The sequence below is a fragment of the Aquarana catesbeiana genome, linkage group LG01 (genome assembly GCF_042186555.1).
Source record: "Aquarana catesbeiana isolate 2022-GZ linkage group LG01, ASM4218655v1, whole genome shotgun sequence".
NCBI lineage: Eukaryota > Metazoa > Chordata > Amphibia > Anura > Ranidae > Aquarana > Aquarana catesbeiana.
The window spans coordinates 120,743,444-120,761,998 of NC_133324.1; the positions used below are offsets into that span (position 1 = coordinate 120,743,444).

General features: G+C 43.8%; 1 protein-coding gene across 3 annotated transcripts in view; it reads right to left on the minus strand.

The window, feature by feature from the left end:
- The window catches only part of MAST4 (microtubule associated serine/threonine kinase family member 4), an 865,092-nt gene that overhangs the window by 484,277 nt on the left and 362,260 nt on the right, over positions 1 to 18,555 (minus strand). The gene's annotated exons all lie outside the window — the stretch shown is intronic.

Here is an 18,555-nt window from a genome sequence, read left to right on the forward strand (position 1 = left end):
ACACAGAGTTCAGCTCATTCAGAAGTGTAAACATTGTATCAATTTAGGTTCTTTTTATCAGATTTGGCAGGCTGCCCAGAGAGGGGAGAGAAGTGCTTCACAGAAGAATACAGGCAACTTGTATTGACTTCAGAAGTCATTTGCAAGTCGCGCTGAGTTATATCGGCCTTTTTTATCAGCACATTTGGCCGATGCCGATTAAGAAAAAAAACACCAAATATCGGCCGATATATCGGTCGACCTCTAGTAACAATCCATGTATATCACCAGTATTTATGTCCCCTGCTGAGGATCAGGATATGGTGGATTCCCACGGATATTATTGTTCTCAACAAGTTTTACAGAATTCTACAGCTTCAACAGGAAAATATCCGGAACCCAAGCCTAACTGGAGTCAAAACACCACTGAGGTTCCCCCAAGGTTGCTAAGGGGGATGTCTTGTATAGGACAACAGCAGTACTCTGGGTCCGGGGAAGGGGAGATTTCAATTTGGTAAAGCTCAGAACCACAATAATGTGCCTAAGTTAAGGTATAGAGCTGGTAAACTGGCAGCTGGCCAATACAGAGAAAGAAATTCCCTGATGCCTTGAGGCTTGTAGTCAGTAGAATAAGGTTCCCCAGATCCCACGTTCAATGGTTCCCTGTATTGACCAGCTACCAGTTTACCAGTTCTATACCTCAACTGAGATACATTATTGTGATTGTTATCGTTACCAAATTGAAATCTCCCCTACCCTGGACCCAGAGTAGTGCTGTTTTCCTATGCAAGACATCGGGCTATAATTTGCATGTTCCCCTTAGCCGCCGTGGGAGAACCTCGGTGGTGTTTTGACTCCAGTTAGGATTGGGTCCCGGATATTCTCCTGATGAAGCAGTAGATTTCCGCAAAACTTGTTGAGAACAATGATATCCATGGGTTACCACCATATCTTGATCCTCCTTAGCAGGGGACATGAATGCTGGTGATATACATGGATTGTTACCATGTACCTTTTATGATGTGTATCATTAAGTATTTAATATCCTGTGTTTATAGTTTTTTGTACGAGTAAAGAATGGAATTTATCAAATTTTGAGTATACGCTGTATAAGTTGGTGCCGAGATAATCCTCTAAAAATTCAGTTTATGGGTGATCGGGTGGAAACCGATCCCCAATCTCTTTCCTACTAAACTGGGTGATGGTACACCATACTTACTTTGTATGTAATCTACAGTGGGGACTGAAAGTATTCAGCCATTTGCTAATATCATTTAAGTTCATTTTTTTCCTCATTAATGTACACACAGCACCCCATATTGACAGAAAAACAGAAGTGTTGACATTTTTGCAGATTTATTAAAAAAGAAAAACTGAAATATCACATGGTCCTAAGTATTCAGACCCTTTCCTGTGACACTCATATATTAACCCTCAGGTACTGTCCATTCCTTCTGATCATCCTTGAGATGGTTCTACACTTTAATTTGAGTCCAGCTGTGTTTGATTACACTGATTGGACTTGATTAGGAAAGCCACACACCTGTCTATACAAGACCTGACAGCTCACAGTGCATGTCAGAGCAAATGAGAATCATGAGGTCAAAGGAACTGCCTGAAAAGTTGTGCCAAGGCACAGATCTGGCCAAGGTTACAAAAAAATTTCTGCTGCACTTAAGGATCCTAAGAGCACAGTGGCCTCCATCATCCTTAAATGGAAGACATTTGGGACGACCAGAACCCTACCTAGAGCTGGCTGTCCAGCCAAACTGAGCTGTCAGGGGAGAAGAGCCTTGATGAGAGAGGTAAAGAAGAACCTAAATATCAATGTGGCTGAGCTCCGGAGATGCAGTCGGGAGATGGGAGAAAGTTGTAGAAAGTCAACCATCACTGCAGCCCTCCACCAGCCTGGGCTTTATGGCAGAGTGGCCCGACGGAAGCCTCTCCTCAGTGCAAGACACAGGAAGACCCGCATGGAGTTTGCTAAAAAACACCCGAAGCACTCCAAGATGGTGAGAAATAAGATTCTCTGTCTGATGAGACCAAGATAGAACTTTTTGGCCTTAATTCTAAGCGGTATGTGTGGAGAAAACCAGGCACTGCTCATCACCTGTCTTATACAGTCTCAACAGTGAGGCATGGTGGTGGCAGCATCATGCTGTGAGGGTGTTTTTCAGCTGCAGGGACAGGACGACTGGTTGCAATTGAGGGAAAGATGAATGCGGCCAACTACAGGGATATCCTGGACGAAAACCTTCTCCAGAGTGCTCAGGACCTCAGACTGGGCCGAAGGTTTACCTTCCAACAAGACAATGACTCCAAGCACACAGCTAAAATAACGAAGGAGTGGCTTCACAACAACTCCGTGACTGTTCTTGAATGGCCCAGTCAGAGCCCTGACAAACCCAATTGAGCATCTCTGGAGAGACCTAAAAATGGCTGACCACCAAAGTTTACCATCCAACCTGACAGAACTGGAGAGGATCTGCAAGGAGGAATGGCAGAGGATCCCCAAATCCAGGTGTGAAAAACTTGTTGCATCTTTCCCAAAAAGACTCATGGCTGTATTAGATCAAAAGGGTGCTTCTACTAAATACTGAGCAAAGGGTCTGAATACTTAGGACCATGTGATATTTCACTTTTTCTTTTTTAATAAATCTGCAAAAATGTCAACAATTCTGTGTTTTTCTGTCAATATGGGGTGCTGTGTGTACATTAATGAGGAAAAAAAAAATATGAACTTAAATGATTTTAGCAAATGGCTGCAATATAACAAAGAGTGAAAAATTTAATGGGATCTGAATACTTTCCGTCCCCACTGTATATCAACAGAAGCTTTAGCTTTTCAATTAGCCCAAAACCCACCCGAGGGAAAAAAAAAAAATCAATAAATTGCAGGCAGGGTCAAATCACCAATAAAGCTGTAACAGCAAATAACAGCTTACAGAAGTAAGTGGAAACTCCTCAGGTGGACGGGGAGTCAACATCAGTACGTCAACACCTGCACAACACTGAACAGAAGGTTCCGCGTGAACCGTACGAATTTCGGTACATATGTACCCCTCTCCATTTAACAGAAGCCAGTCATTAGCTGTCAGACTAGAATAGACCAGCAGGAGAGATCCCAGCATCTACAGTGGCTTGCGAAAGTATTCGGCCCCCTTGAACTTTTCAACCTTTTGCCACATTTCAGGCTTCAAACATAAAGATATAAAATTTTTATTTTTTGTGAAGAATCACCAACAAGTGGGACACAATTGTGAAGTGGAACGAAATCTTTTGGATTTTTGAAACTTTTTTAACTAATAAAAAAATGAAAAGTGGGGCGTGCAAAATTATTCGGCCCCCTTGCGTTAATACTTTGTAGAGCCACCTTTTGCTGCGATTACAGCTGCAAGTCACTTGGGGTATGTCTCTATCAGTTTTGCACATCGAGAGACTAAAATTCTTGCCCATTATTCCTTGCAAAACAGCTCGAGCTCAGTGAGGTTGGATGGAGAGCGTTTGTGAACAGCAGTTTTCAGCTCTTTCCACAGATTCTCGATTGGATTCAGGTCTGGACTTTGACTTGGCCATTCTAACACCTGGATACGTTTATTTGTGAACCATTCCTTTGTAGATTTTGCTGTATGTTTGGGATCATTGTCTTGTTGGAAGATAAATCTCCGTCCCAGTTTCAGGTCTTTTGCAGACTCCAACAGGTTTTCATCCAGAATGGTCCTGTATTTGGCTGCATCCATCTTCCCCTCAATTTTAACCATCTTCCCTGTCCCTGCTGAAGAAAAGCAGGCCCAAACCTTGATGCTGCCACCACCATGTTTGACAGTGGGGATGGTGTGTTGAGTGTGATGAGCTGTGTTGCTTTTACGCCAAACATATCGTTTTGCATTGTGGCCAAAAAGTTCGATTTTGGTTTCATCGGACCAGAGCACCTTCTTCCAGATGTTTGTTGTGTCTCCCAGGTGGCTTGTGGCAAACTTTAGACAAGACTTTTTATGGATATCTTTGAGAAATGGCTTTCTTCTTGCCACTCTTCCATAAAGGCCAGATTTGTGCAGTGTACGACTGATTGTTGTCCTATGGACAGACTCTCCCACCTCAGCTGTAGTTCTCTGCAGTTCATCCAGAGTGATCATGGGCCTCTTGGCTGCATCTCTGATCAGTCTTCTCCTTGTCTGAGCTGAAAGTGTGTTTCTTGGTCTTCATGATGCTCTCTGCGCTTTCAACAGAACCCTGAGACTATCACAGAGCAGGTGCATTTATACAGAGACTTGATTACACACAGGTGGATTCTATTTATCACCATCAGTCATTTAGGACAACATTGGATCATTCAGAGATCCTCGCTGAACTTCTGGAGTGAGTTTGCTGCACTGAAAATAAAGGGGCCGAATAATTTTGCACGCACCACTTTTCAGTTTTTTAATTGCTATCCAATAGATTTCGTTCCACTTCACAATTGTGTCCCACTTGTTGGTGATTCTTAACAAAAAATTAAAATTTTATATCTTTATGTTTGAAGCCTGAAATGTGGCAAAAGGTTGAAAAGTTCAAGGGGGCCGAATACTTTCGCAAGCCACTGTACATTGCTTGCGTCCATGTGGGGATCTGTGAGGTTTTTGTTCAACCCACTAGTTGAACGAAAAAAAAAAACTCAGTGGGGGAGATTTACTAAAACTGGCGCACACAGAATCTGGTGCAGCTGTGCATAGTAACCAAACAGCTTCCAACTTCAGCTTGTTCAATGAAATTTTGACAATAAAACCTGGAAACTGTTTGGTTTCTATGCAGAGCTACACCAGATTCTGTGTTCACCAGTTTTAGTAAATCTCCCCAGCTTAAAGTGATTGTAAACGATCACCTTGTAAAACAACCCATTCAGTTTAACCACTTCAGATTCGGAAGATTTGGCTGCTCAATGACCAGGCCATTTTTTGAGATATGGCACTGCGTCACTATAACTGACAATTGCGCGGCCGTGCGACCTTGTACCCAAACAACATTTTTTCCCACAAATAGAGCTTTCTTTTGGTGGTATTTGATCATCTCTGCGATTTTTATTTTTTGCACTATAAACAAAAAATGAGCGACAATTTTGAAAAAAAAAAAAAAAACAAATAATATTTTGTACTTTTTGCGAAAATAAATATCCCCAATTTTTTTCCTCAGTTTAGGCCGATATGTATTCTACATATTTTTGGTAATATAAATCGCAATAAGCGTATATTGATTGGTTTGTGCAAAAGTTATAGCATTTACAAAATAGGGGAAAGATTTATGGCATTTTTATTATTTTTTTTTTTTTTTTACTAGTAATGGCGGTGATCAGCGATTTTTATCGGGACTGCAACATTATGGCGGACAGATCGGACACTTGGCACATTTTTGGGACCATTGGCATTTATACAGCGATCAGTGCTATAAAAATGCACTGATTACTGTGTAAATTTTACTGGCAGGGAAGGGTTAACAGTAGGGGACGATCAAGGGTTGTGTGTCCTAGGGAGTGATTCTAACTGTGGGGGGATGGGACTGCCTAAGTGAGGAGACCGATCCTTGTTCATACTTAGTATGAACAACAGATCAGTCCCCTTTCCCCTGACAGCACGGAGATCTGTCTGTACATGGACAGATACCCGTTCTGTCGCTGTGTGGAGTGATTGCAAGTGCCTGGCGGTCATGCACATTGGCTCCAGCGTTACGCCGAATGCGCCTCCGGCGGCGTGCATGCCCCCCCTAGTGGTCACAAGGCAAACTGAAGTAAGGTAGCGTCGTTTCGCCCAGGGGAGCCAACCTGCCGAAGTACAACTGCAGTGGCTGGTCGGGAAGGGGTTAAAATAGAAATGAAATGCAAAACATTTGTGTATAGATATAAAATTAAATACTTTTTTTTTCCCATTTTGTTTTATAAGTGATCACATTCCTTCTGTTCTCTGCTGCATAAGAGCTGGGGGAGGAGAAGCAACAGTACACTGAACTTCTCAGTGAAAGGCTGTGCAGGGGATGGGGGGTGTCAGGACTAAGGATGGGCTCGGGTGTGTTCGCAGCTCCACATGCCCGAGTCTGGCGGAAAGCTCACACTGCACAGCGCTAATCAGAGGCAGTGAGACATTTCCTGATCCGCGGCTGCACAGATCATGAAATGTCTCACTGCCTGTGATTAGCGCTGTGCAGTGTCGACTCCCTGGCTGGCTCTGCGCGTGCGGTTGCGAACACGCCTGAGCCCATCCTTCGTCAGAACAAGTCTCATCAATGAAGGAGAGCAGACTGAGCTCCCAGCACAGCTAGCGAACTGACCACGGTGTGTTCTTCTGCTTAGTGTGGTCAGTTTTTAATAGGAGAGAAGAGGGACTGGCAGAACCACCAGGAATTTCACACAAAGGAAGCAAAACAAAGAGAACCGAAAGAACCGGATACTTTCTCATACAAGTACATGTTACAGCAGGCACATATCGGGAATATGAAGTGTTGGGTATACGTACTCTAAGTCTGCTGGTCAACAGTCCCCATCCAGTTAGTTCACCAGGATCAGTTTACATGCATTTAGTTAAAAGGGATTAATATTTTCTTAAGAGTAAAAGATCAGCATGACAAAGAATCTTATCAAAGATTTTATCCCATGTTAATGTTTTACAACTGAACTCTTGGCAAAAAAGACAAGAAGATGATGCAGTTTTGTAGTCATTAATATGTTTTTTAAAGTAGTTGTACAGGCAGGTGGTTTGTTTCTTAATATATTCTATACATTAAGATAAAAAGTATTCTGTGTGTAGCAGCCTCCCCAGCCCCATCTTTGTCCAGCGATGTCCACGGGTCCCTCAGCTGTCCGAGACTCTCCCTCCTGATTGGCCGAGACACAGCAGCGTGCCATTGGCTCCCGCAGCGGTCAAAGTCAGTTAGGCAATCAGGAGAGAGAGGGGGCAGGGCCGAACGGCAGCTCGGCTTGGGTGCCCTCTATAGCAAGCATCTTGCTGTTGGGGCACTTGACAGGAGGGAGGGGCCAGGAGCAGCAAAGGAGGACCAGAGAAAAGGAGGATCCAGGCTGCTCTGTGCAAATCCACTGCAACAAAGCAGGTAAGTAGGACATAAAAACAACAAGACTTTAAAATCGCTTTAGGGTAAGCACTGTATGAATATAACCTCGTATTGATCTTTTGCAGACTTTGTAGAGCTTAGAGTAAGAGGAAAAAATAGTAGCCAATCAGTTCATGTGCTGACAAGAAGCATGCTGATAGGAGGATAAAGCTGAGTGACAGAAGAACAAGCTCATCACCATGCTGCTTTTTCTTTACTGTCCAGTTACAAACTGGGGGGTGGGTATATCATGACCGTCCAGGCTCAGAGGAAGTGGGATGAATGATGCTGGCTGAAAGACTGAAGTCATTGTGTGGAGGAAAATAAATGCTGCATGTGACAGACTGAGTGCCGGTTCACACCAGCGCACTCTGCGAGATCGCATGTGATTCGCACTGCAGTGCAAATCACATGTGATGTCCGCGCGATGCAATTTCAGCCATACAGATAGTATGGCCAATATTGCATCGCATTTGGACCAAATTCGCACAGGACCCTTTTTTTGGTCTGCACCAGAATCGGGTCCCATGGGTGTTCACACTCATGCAATCCGATTCATGTCCGAACTTCCAGTTTGTAGTGCGATATGCGAGCCGAAACAGGGGGTCATTAACAATGTATTGACACTCCTGGCAGTTCGCGTATGGCAGTGTGAACTGCTGTGTGAGTCGGGTGCGATGCGGGAACCCGCAGTGGATTCGTAGTGTTCCCGCATCGGACAAGTGTGAACCGAGCCTGAAGGTAAATACTGAAGGAAAAAAAAAAAAAAAACGTTTATCTTTTAAGGTTAGCGTTATTTTTTTTATTTTTTTATTATTCCCCTGGATTTTGGCTTTAAAAGCCATGCCTTGCATCTCCATACAGATGTTAACAGCATTCGATGTTTGGAATCACAGAAAATGTCTTTCTTCTCTAAAACCTTTGATATTTGTGTCCATGTGCAAATATCATGAAGAAATACAGCAAAGTCATAATTCATTTTGGAAATGGTTAAAAACAGCTTGACATTACCGATTTAAAATGTATTATTCACATAGAACAGAAAGAATATCAATTTCAGCAACCATTTCTCTAGTTTGTTAGTGCTTAATTAAAAATGTTTAAATAATTTGTTATTGCCAAACCCTTTGTACATTCTGAAGTTTTAAAAGTGGCCAAAATGAAGCAACTTTCTTAAGAAAGTCATTGGTCAATTGTAGATTAGTGAAGGTTATGCCAAGACGGAAGACTTTATACAAAGGTGTCCACTACTGCCTCAAGCGCAAACTGGATCTAACAAGATAGAAAAATAAAAGACATGGAAGGCCCAGATGCTCATCTGCAAAAAGAACCTGCAGTCTGACAAGGACACCTTAGAGCAGTCCTCATAATTTCCACTCGCATGCCCGCATTTGGCGAGTGGAAATAAGCAGAGATGAGGGAGGCAACACAGCTTGGATCTAAAACGCCAGCCACTGTCAAATAAAAAAAATTCTTGACTTCTGGACTGGCTCCTATGATAGACAGCACACTGGTCCAATGCCAGGAAATTGAAGTAGTGTGATGTCTATCATAGGAGCCAGTCCAGGAGGCGGGACTTTTTTTTTTTTACAACGGCTGGCGTTTCAGATTCAAGCTGTGTCAAAGCAGGAGATCCTCTCTGTGATCCAGCCAACTCTACTCCCAAGTGAGGCTGCGCTGATGAGGTGGCGCCGAGGCTGCACTTATCGGAGGCACCGCCGAGGCTGCGCTGATATGCGGCACCGCCGAGGCTGCGCTGATATGCGGCTGCGCTGATATGCGGCACCGACAAGGCTGCGCTGATATGCGGCACCGACAAGGCTGCGCTGATATGCGGCACCGACAAGGCTGCGCTGATATGCGGCACCGACAAGGCTGCGCTGATAAGCGGCACCGACAAGGCTGCGCTGATATGCGGCACCGACAAGGCTGCGCTGATATGCGGCACCGACAAGGCTGCGCTGATATGCGGCACCGACAAGGCTGCGCTGATATGCGGCACCGACAAGGCTGCGCTGATATGCGGCACCGACGAGGCTACGTGGAGGAGCACTGATGAGACTGCTCTTTTGGGCCCTGATAAAGCGGTTAATATTTATTTTGCATAAAACATTTAAGTGTCATTTCATGAAATAATTTACGAGGGCATGCTTAGAGGCGGGATTAGGGTGTAGGCAGGGCCGTCTTTAATAGTGATTGGACCCTGGGCAAAAATTTTCTTGGGCCCCCCATGCAATTTCACTCACCACCTGCTCTGAGACATACAATAAATAGCAGCTAGACTTAAAGCGGAAGTAAACCCATCCATAAAACAGTTACCTTTCCGGCACGTGCCGGAAATGTAACACTCCCATTGGTTGTGCTCTCAACCAAACTGTCAAACCATCCAATGGCTGGTGTCATAACGGATCACATGTGCAGCATCATGGCAGTTGTAGATTAAACAGAGGCCAAGATGGCGGCTTCCTTGGCTGAAAACGATAGGAGGGGTTACTTCCACTTTAAAATCAGTTACTGTATCAGATCAGACAGCAATTGCGATTAGTTGCCAGCGGTTACAGCATATCGTTACTGCTTACTGACTGGTTGCTAGAGGTTACAGCACACATTACGGCTCACTGATTACTTGCTAGAGGTTACAGCAAATGATTTCTGCTTGTTAATTGGTTGCTAGAGATTACTGTACAGTAATACTGCTCACTGATTGGTTGCTAGAGGTTACAGTACATCATCTCCTCACTGCAGGGGAGCATGATATACATATGAACGCCGCCTTTATTTACATATCAATGCCGCCGGCCGCAGCTATTTACTTATAAATGCCGCCGCTATTTAAATATGAATATATATATATATATATATATATATGAACATATTAATATTACATGTAAATACATATATATGTATTTACATGTAAACACAGGGTCTGCAGGTGAGTCATCTGTACACAACAATAGGGCAGAGCTGGGCAGCATTAGTACCAGCACTTAACACTGAGATATCGGGACAGCACAGGACTAAAACTTCAAGGGACAAGGGAATTTAAACTGGGATAGTTGGCAAGTATGAGGCAGCTGCTTTGGGCTCCACAACAATGACAAGGCCCATGGCAGCTGCCCCTTTTGCCCTGCCTTAAAGACAGCCCTGGGTGTAGGGGTTGGGTGGGGCAACTGGTGGCGAGTAACTCTTAAGGCCTGGCTAGTAGTCCAGGATTGACATTTTGAGCCCTGAGGTGCTTAGCTGACAGTTTCCAATATTAGACGCCAACCATCAGCATCATCAGTAAAAGTGAAAAAAATAAAATAAATGAATGTTCTGAAAATGTTTTGCAAAATTTCTGAAAGAATTCCTAATTTTGAACAATTATATCATATGAATGTACACATGGACAACATAGCTAACAACATAAGACCTTTATAAAAAAGTTTTTCACACAAGATTCACACATTTTTCCAGTCAAATCCAATTTTAAAAATGTGCGATAAAATAAAAGATAAAAGTGTGAAAACACAAAAAAAAAAAAAACTTAGACTGCACTTATAGTTATGTTGAAGGTGGACCCCAATTATCTCCAATTGAGAAACAGGTTAAGAGGTTGCTGTAAAATGTGCCAAAATCCTTGCAATGTATATAGGTCACCTGGAGTTTGGAGCGCCAATTAACATCCCAGTGTTTGCAAGTTTTGTAGTCCATTTGCACTGCAAACACACAAATATTGTATAAATTGGGTCTTACAATTTGTATACATGCTGTAACCCACAGCCTTGAAATAAATTTACAGCGCACATAGAACCCCCTGTGGATACTTTTTCAGAACATAATAATACGTGAGAATCTGTCTGGGGGTACTGAAAGACTTGTTAAAAGGCTGAATTAACAAACAGATTATTGCCTTAAGCTGCCTAAAACCACCCAAGAACGATTTTGCCTCGCTTTGCCTCCCTGTAAATCGTTTACTTTTATAAAACATTTGAATAATAAAGACTTTTCTCAACAAAATACATTTTCAGAATTTGCATACATTTTATCTTTTAATCTAGAAGTACGCAGGTTTCATATATCGGTAATCTTGCATGGTGTTAATTATTGAGACACACTGTGCCTACCATAATTAAAGTTCTCCAATTCAGTTCTGGTATAGAAGTATGCACACATTGGGGTTTATTTACTAAAGGCAAATCCACTTGGATGTGAAGTCGTTGTAGATCTGAGGGGGACATGCAAGGAAAATAAGGACTCCATTTGGACCTGAAGATATAGACAGATCCAGAACACTTGCAGTTTCCAATAACCCTTTATAACAGGGGTAAAAATGTTGCCACTCGCACAATGAGTGCCAAACCTACAACACACCCTCCTCCTCTGCAGATTGGTTGTAGTCTCCTCTTTTGGAACATCTATAATGAACATTTAGTGCAGCGGTTCTCAACCTGGGGCTCGATTGCCAATTCGCCAGGGGGTTGCGAATGCTGGCCGTAACGAACCCGAAGTTACTGTGTTATGCCGGGAGAGGAAAGACCGAACGGAAGTGACGTTCCATCGCTACCATCTTGGTACTCTCGTCTACAGTAAGGCTACACTTAGAAGTCGACAAGCGGACATCTTTTTACACCCACCGAAGTCCGCTTGCTGCGGAAGAGTGTACCAAGAGGGCGGTGATGAAACGTCACTTGCTGAATCTGATGGAACACCTGTGACTTTTGGTAAGTCAGAGGCAGTAATAAAAGAATTTTGTACTGTGTGTCACCAGGGCAATCAAGACATAGATTTTTTATAAATAAATGATGACATGACAAAATTTTTTTTAATTATGGAACAATACATATCATTTATATATAAACATCCCAGTTGGTTCCTCAAAAGTGGTTATTCCGTGCCAGTGCTAGATACATGTTTGGGTGCTATACACTTTGTATATCTGGCACTGGCACAGAATAACCACTTTTGAGGAACCAACCAGGACGTTTATATATAAATCAGTGGCGGGGGCGCAAACAAACTGAAAAAAATCTGAAAAAGAAAACCCATTAAAACGCAGCCACTGTGCCATCAAACGCAGCCACTGTGCCCATCAATTGCTGCCACTGTGCCGCCAAACGCCGCCACTGTGCCCATCAATTGTCACCACTGTGCCAGCAAACAGCACCACTGTGCCCATCAATTGTCACCACTGTGCCAGCAACCAGCGCCACCGTGCCCATCAATTGTCACCACTGTGCCAGCAAACGCCGCCACTGTGCCATCAAATGCAGACACTGTGCCCATCAATTGTCGCCACTGTGCCAGTAAACGCCGTCACTGTGCCAGCAAATGCAGTTACTGTGTCCATCACAATGAATAAAAAATAAACGCAAGTTGTAAACATTTTATTTATTTGTAACTTATACGTTAATTATAAATATTGCGCACTATATATTACAGATTGTTTTTGTGATTAATCACTACGTTTTAAAATGTTAAATTTGTAAGAATGAAAATACATGCTGCATATCAGATATTTATATTTCAATTCATAACAGTCGCAAAATTACAGCAATGAAGGACCAACGAAAATAATTTTACTGTTAGGGGTCCCCACAACTTGGGAAATTTTATCAAGGGGTCACAGCACTAGAAGGTTGAGAACCACTGATTTAGTGGAACTAACCACTCAAAACACTGTTCCAGCAACCTTGACATGCACAGGCTGCGTTTGAAAAGTAACCGGTTACTTTGGAATACTTTCCTTTGAAAGGGGTTAGTGCAGTTCACCCAGTGCTAGGACAAGGTCACCCAGTGCCCAGGGCGAACATGCCAAATTGCGCCCCCCCCCCCCCCGGGTTGGGCATGACCATGGGTCAAGAGCAGAAATAATGTACAGAGTTTAGGAATCAGCAACAGGGGTATTTTATAAAAGCAGTGGGCTTGTGTGCAGGATCATAAGTTGGGCCCAGCTTCTACAATATAAAGTGCGGTGAGTGGCAAAAATTGGGTGTGGCTTTCACTTTGCTGACTATTGAGTATGGCTTAAAAAGATTTACAGTGCAAGGGTTCAGTAGCAAGTGATGCAGAGCTCAGGAATGGGAAAAAAAAAAAAAAAGACGTATTTAGTATTGTGGAAATGGGGTTTAGAAGATCTGAAGTTTTTTTAGGGCAGGAAGGGTCCACTTCTTTTAGTGCTTGTTCAGAATATCTACAGTATTTTAGTGTGCATGAACTGAGGACTGGTGTAAAACCCAAGATGTTATTTATTGCAGCTTAACAATCATTAGATGTGGTGGCTGCATTAGTTTTATTTTAGTCTTTTCCCTTCTGTTTTCACCTGGTGTTCTGGCCAGTGGCACACGTCCTGTATTAGAGTGCCCCCAATCTGGATAGAGGAGCACAGAAGGCACAGCCGATAGCAGCATGGTCAGTCTGGGAAGGAGGGTAGTGTTAAATGTACTAGCAGATTTAGCAACACTAACAAGTTGAAGCCAAACTCATGGAAAACAGGATCACACATTCTCCACACTTCAGCACACTGGACACTCTGACACACAGGGGGGCTCCGACACACACACAGGGGGGCTCCGACACACACACAGGGGGGCTCCGACACACACACAGGGGGGCTCCGACACACACACAGGGGGGCTCCGACACACACACAGGGGGGCTCCGACACACACACAGGGGGGCTCCGACACACACACAGGGGGGCTCCGACACACACACAGGGGGGCTCCGACACACACAAGGGGGGCTCCGACACACACACAGGGGGGGCTCTGACACACAGGGGGCTCTGACACACAGGGGGGCTCCGACACACAGGGGGGCTCCGACACACAGGAGGCTCTGATTCCCAACGTCTATGGCATTTGCAGCTTACTGAAATAATGTTTCCCCAGCCTTTGTCCCCAGTCTGCACATGTACAGAGCTCTATGCTAACACCCCAGCTCTTTTCTGGGAATGTGGGGCTGACAGAGCAGGGGAGGGCTCAATAGACTGACAGGAGGCTGGGCTAAAAGGGACAGGTATTTTTTTTCATTGCACCCAGCTTATTTCAGGCAAATAACATAGTAAGTACACTGCTGTTAGTGAGACATATCTTGTGTTCAGGATGGGAGACAGCTGGGGGGAGTTAGTTAAGCACTGGATCCCCTCCCTATACACAATAGATGGTTTAGCAGAGAACATTAACAACTGAAAAGCCCCAGTATATTCCCAACATATATAAGAATTATTCTTCTCTTTTAGTAAACCTGCTCTGCAAAGTACAGGGCGGGTTTACAGCACAGCCAGGTACAGATGGAAGGCAGTTTGCAAGCAGTGGGGACTCACATGGAAGAAAACTGACATCCATCCTGTGAGATCTTCATGTTGGGAGAGCTGTGTGATGTATGCAGGGGGGCGGAAAGCAATGATCGAGACAGCACTGTTGTGTTATCATCTTGCTCCGCCCACCTGTACAGGAGCTCTCAGTGTCACAGCCCAATCCAGCCAGCCAGACTGATGAGAAATCAAGCCCAGGAGAGTGAATTATTCTCCCTCTGTGCCAGGATGTGGTTGCTGCTGTAGAGAGGAGGCAAGCAATATGTATGGGCACATCCTCAGCCCACTTTTTGGGCAGGCTGTAGCATTGAGTGAAGCCATAACCTAAATATTCTCTGCCCAGATTCCTCTGCATGCTGATGCTGGCAACCCAGCACCCTCTCCCACACTCCTCCCACACCCCGCCCAGGGCAGCCCCCCCTCCCGCCCACCCCTTGTACCGGTGTCTTGCCGAGAAAGTTCCCCCAGCGGATAAGGACCCCCCTGTACTGCGCAGGCACAGCAATTGCACAGTACGAATGACTAAGGAGCCGCCGAAAATAGCCAAAGCTGAAAACCTTCAATCAGCCGTAAACGGCGCCTGCGCCCTGGGTCCAGGTTCAAGCCCCACCATCCAAGTGGACCTAGAGGGAGAATAAATAAAAAAGTGCGGAGCAAAGCGAGGCCGTGCCCAAAGCGTGGCGAGCGCAGCGAGCACGCGAGGGGCCCTCTTACAGGCGCCATGTACAGCTGATTTACAACTATTTGGCTTTGGATATTTCCGCTGGCTCCTACTGCGCAAGCGCTGCGCCTGCGCAGTACAGGGGGGTCCTTATCCGCCGAGGGGAACTTTCTCAGCAGAACACCGGCCCTGAGTTCACCCTAAGAAGTCCACTGTATTTAATGGGATTTCCAAGTCTGTACCTAAAAAAAAAAAAAAAAAAAAAAAAAAACAAACAGTTGTGAGTGGTGGTGCTCATTAGCAGATCCAATTAATAAGATTCTCATTTATCAGCAATGGGATTGGGAATTGGTGAACCCCTTAGGCCTCATTCACCCCGGGCATTTGCCCAGGTCTCCTAAATGCCTTTCCTACTGTCAGAGGGGTTTTATATTGACGTGTTTAGACACGTGAAGCACTTGGGCGTTAACTCATTTCACTGGCCAGAACACGTCCAGCATTTTTTCCGCCAAATCACTGCTGCTCCTTGGTGCTCTGCCAGTGTTTTTTCTTTTCTGCTTCAAAATGCGTATGTGTGCATGAACACAAACTAACACAGAGGGGTTATTAGGGAATGAGAGACGCTGCATACCATAGCTCAACAGGTGAAGAAAAAATGTGAACAGCCTCAGAGATTATGATTAAACCCGACGGGTGGGGTAGAATGCATCCAAGGCAGGGCTCAGGAGGAGTTAATGGCTTAGGCCATTCCCATTTCTCTTCACCTGTTGAGCTAGTGGTGTGCAATGTTTCTCATCCCCTCATAATTCACTGTTTTCTGGATTAAGCATAAGACAGCCTGCACACATATATCGCTGTGAGACACCAGATTTAGCAAAGCACCTTGAGCGGTACTATAAGTGGTATAGGCTATTGCGAGTAACATGGAGGAGTGTTTACAGGCAGAGAAAAAAATGCCAGACACCACTGCCACTGAAGCCACTCCACCACAAAGAGTCAACAAGCTCCCCACAGGACTGCCAGATCTCACACAGATCAGAGAATGTCTTGATGCTCAACAGCTACATAAATCCTGATCCCGGGAGATAACACTCTCCCTGTTCCCAAGTTGGCTCATCCAACAGAGTGGATTAAGGTGCAAAGGAGGCAACATAGTGTAGTATTTCAGGCAAACCATTACAATAAGATTACACTTACAAGATACACGTCACTTGTGACGCATTTTTTCGTAACTAGCGTTGAACCGAGGCTCCCCTGACTACAAGATTTACTTTGCTGGATGGCATGACTGAGGATTGATTTCAATGTGTGTCTATTTTTTGCATGTTTTTTGGAATGACTAATAAAATACTCATGTACCCCGTACTCATTCTACTGGGGAGAGAGAGATTTATAAGAGGCCCCTCCTCTAGATTTCGATAAACTCCCAGTGTTGTACATTAATTAGGCCCTCTCCCCACTGAACAGAATATTATTTTATTTATTGATTGCATTGGTACATGTTCTCCATGGAAGTGTCCAGCTACCCATGTTTCTTTAAAGTCTACAAATTAGCTTTGAAAAAAGCCAGAAATACACAGCAAGATTTGTTTCTCTTCATAGTGTTTGGCACTATGTTCGTGGTTCACGCACATTCCACTGACCTAGGCGAACCCAATACAAATTTTGCCCGATTTGCTTATCCCTAATAGTGACCCATCCTTGAATTAATACAAATGGCAAAGCCCTCTTCCCACAACTCCAAGGCTTCACCTGAACTCTGAGATAAGCAAATCTCACTTTTAGCACCACTTACCGGTGAAACCTGGCATTGTGGAGTGATACAAAACTAAATTTCTGATAGGAACAATTCTATTTTTATGGGTAGATTCACAAAGGGGCTGTTGGATGGAAGATTATATATGATGTTCTCTGGTGTTATAAGAAGAAAATTATCATCAAATTAATAAGCCCATAGCTAAAATGTATAAGAGTATAGGAAATATTTTGTTTACACTGCCATATTTGTGCTTAACAAAGCAATGTAAAAAAACAAAACAAAAAAAAAAACCCACACAAACAAAAAAACAACATGCAAACATATATGCCACCCATTGCAACCAATTACATTTCAGAGTACTGTACCAAGATCATAAGATTAAATCTGACTGGGCGCCATTGATTCCTGTCTCCTTACCTTCTGCACTCTTTGCTGCCTCATTATAAAAGGCTGGCATGTTTCCCACATAAATACAATTAATATGACAGTTATGTATGTGGGTAGGATTTTTCTGAATGGTATAAAATGAGACAGTTACATTTTAGCTCTAGTAACAATAGACGTGATGAACTCTGGCCTTAGTACTATGAACACATATGAATGAAGCAGGATGCAATGTTTATATTTCCAGTCCATCTTTAATAATGAGAAAACAATACAAAATTCCAGTATTGTGGTGGGAAAAGGCTGCAGTTTGCTGGAAGACGTGACTGTTTTCCCAGGAAGGGAATTACACAAAATACCGCTGCTAAATTTAAACTGGCCAAAGTGGTACATGCAACACTGAGCGCATAAAACTAACAACTTATGATGCACTTTTATCCCATAGGACTCTACATTCCCTACTGGATAAAGAAGCTCATGGTAACAGAAATATGCAGGCTGCCATTGTTGAACTTCTAAAAAAAAAAAATGAATTGGCTGCCTGTCATTCTGATCCACTGGCTTCCTTTTTTCAGCCCCTGACATAGAAGCATGTATCAGAGAAAATTTAAAACTCTTAATTTGCATAATCTAGCTTGCTAAAATACAAAAAATATTAGGCATTGGATGCCATCTAAATGCCAAAGACGCTGCCTGGGCTTCCCGATTATTGGCTGTCAAAGTGGTCACGTGGTTGGAAGCCCATCCAACCTGCTCCTAAATTCTGATTGGGAGTTGTTGGGGACAGCCCTGAAGCATGAACATGAGAGCACCTCCAGCAAAAAACCTCAATGCTGGCTGTATGCACATATGTGCACAGTCCACCGTGGTGCTGTCATATACATGCATGCTGCCAGTGGGAAGGGGTTAAGGGGGAACTGTACTAAGGAAGCTGTATCCAAAAAAAAGGCAAGCAGAGGGCAAAGGACTGGTTATCTGTATGCTTTAGTCTCCCTGCAGCTGATCTATTTACAAATACAGACATACAATGCTTTAATCCTGCCCCGTGTCTCTGTGTGGAGGTGGCCATCTTGGTAGATTACGATTTACTTATTCATATTAGCGCTGTCCCCCTGATGCCTGGTGATCTGATAGCTGAGGGGAGGGGTGAGGGAATATTCAAGATGCAGAAAACATCCACAAAAAGATCCACCGATCCACAGAATGAATAAAACAGAAGCAAGGACATGCATGGAGCATAGATTCCTCTCCATCAGGCAGCGCCGTAGTTACGTTACCAAATTTAACTCCAAATCTCATGAGACTAGCAGCTAGAAATGTGCAGAACAGAAAAATTAGTTTTGTTTAATTTCTGATCGATTAGTTATGTTACTAATTTTGTTTTGTTTTAGAATTTGTTTT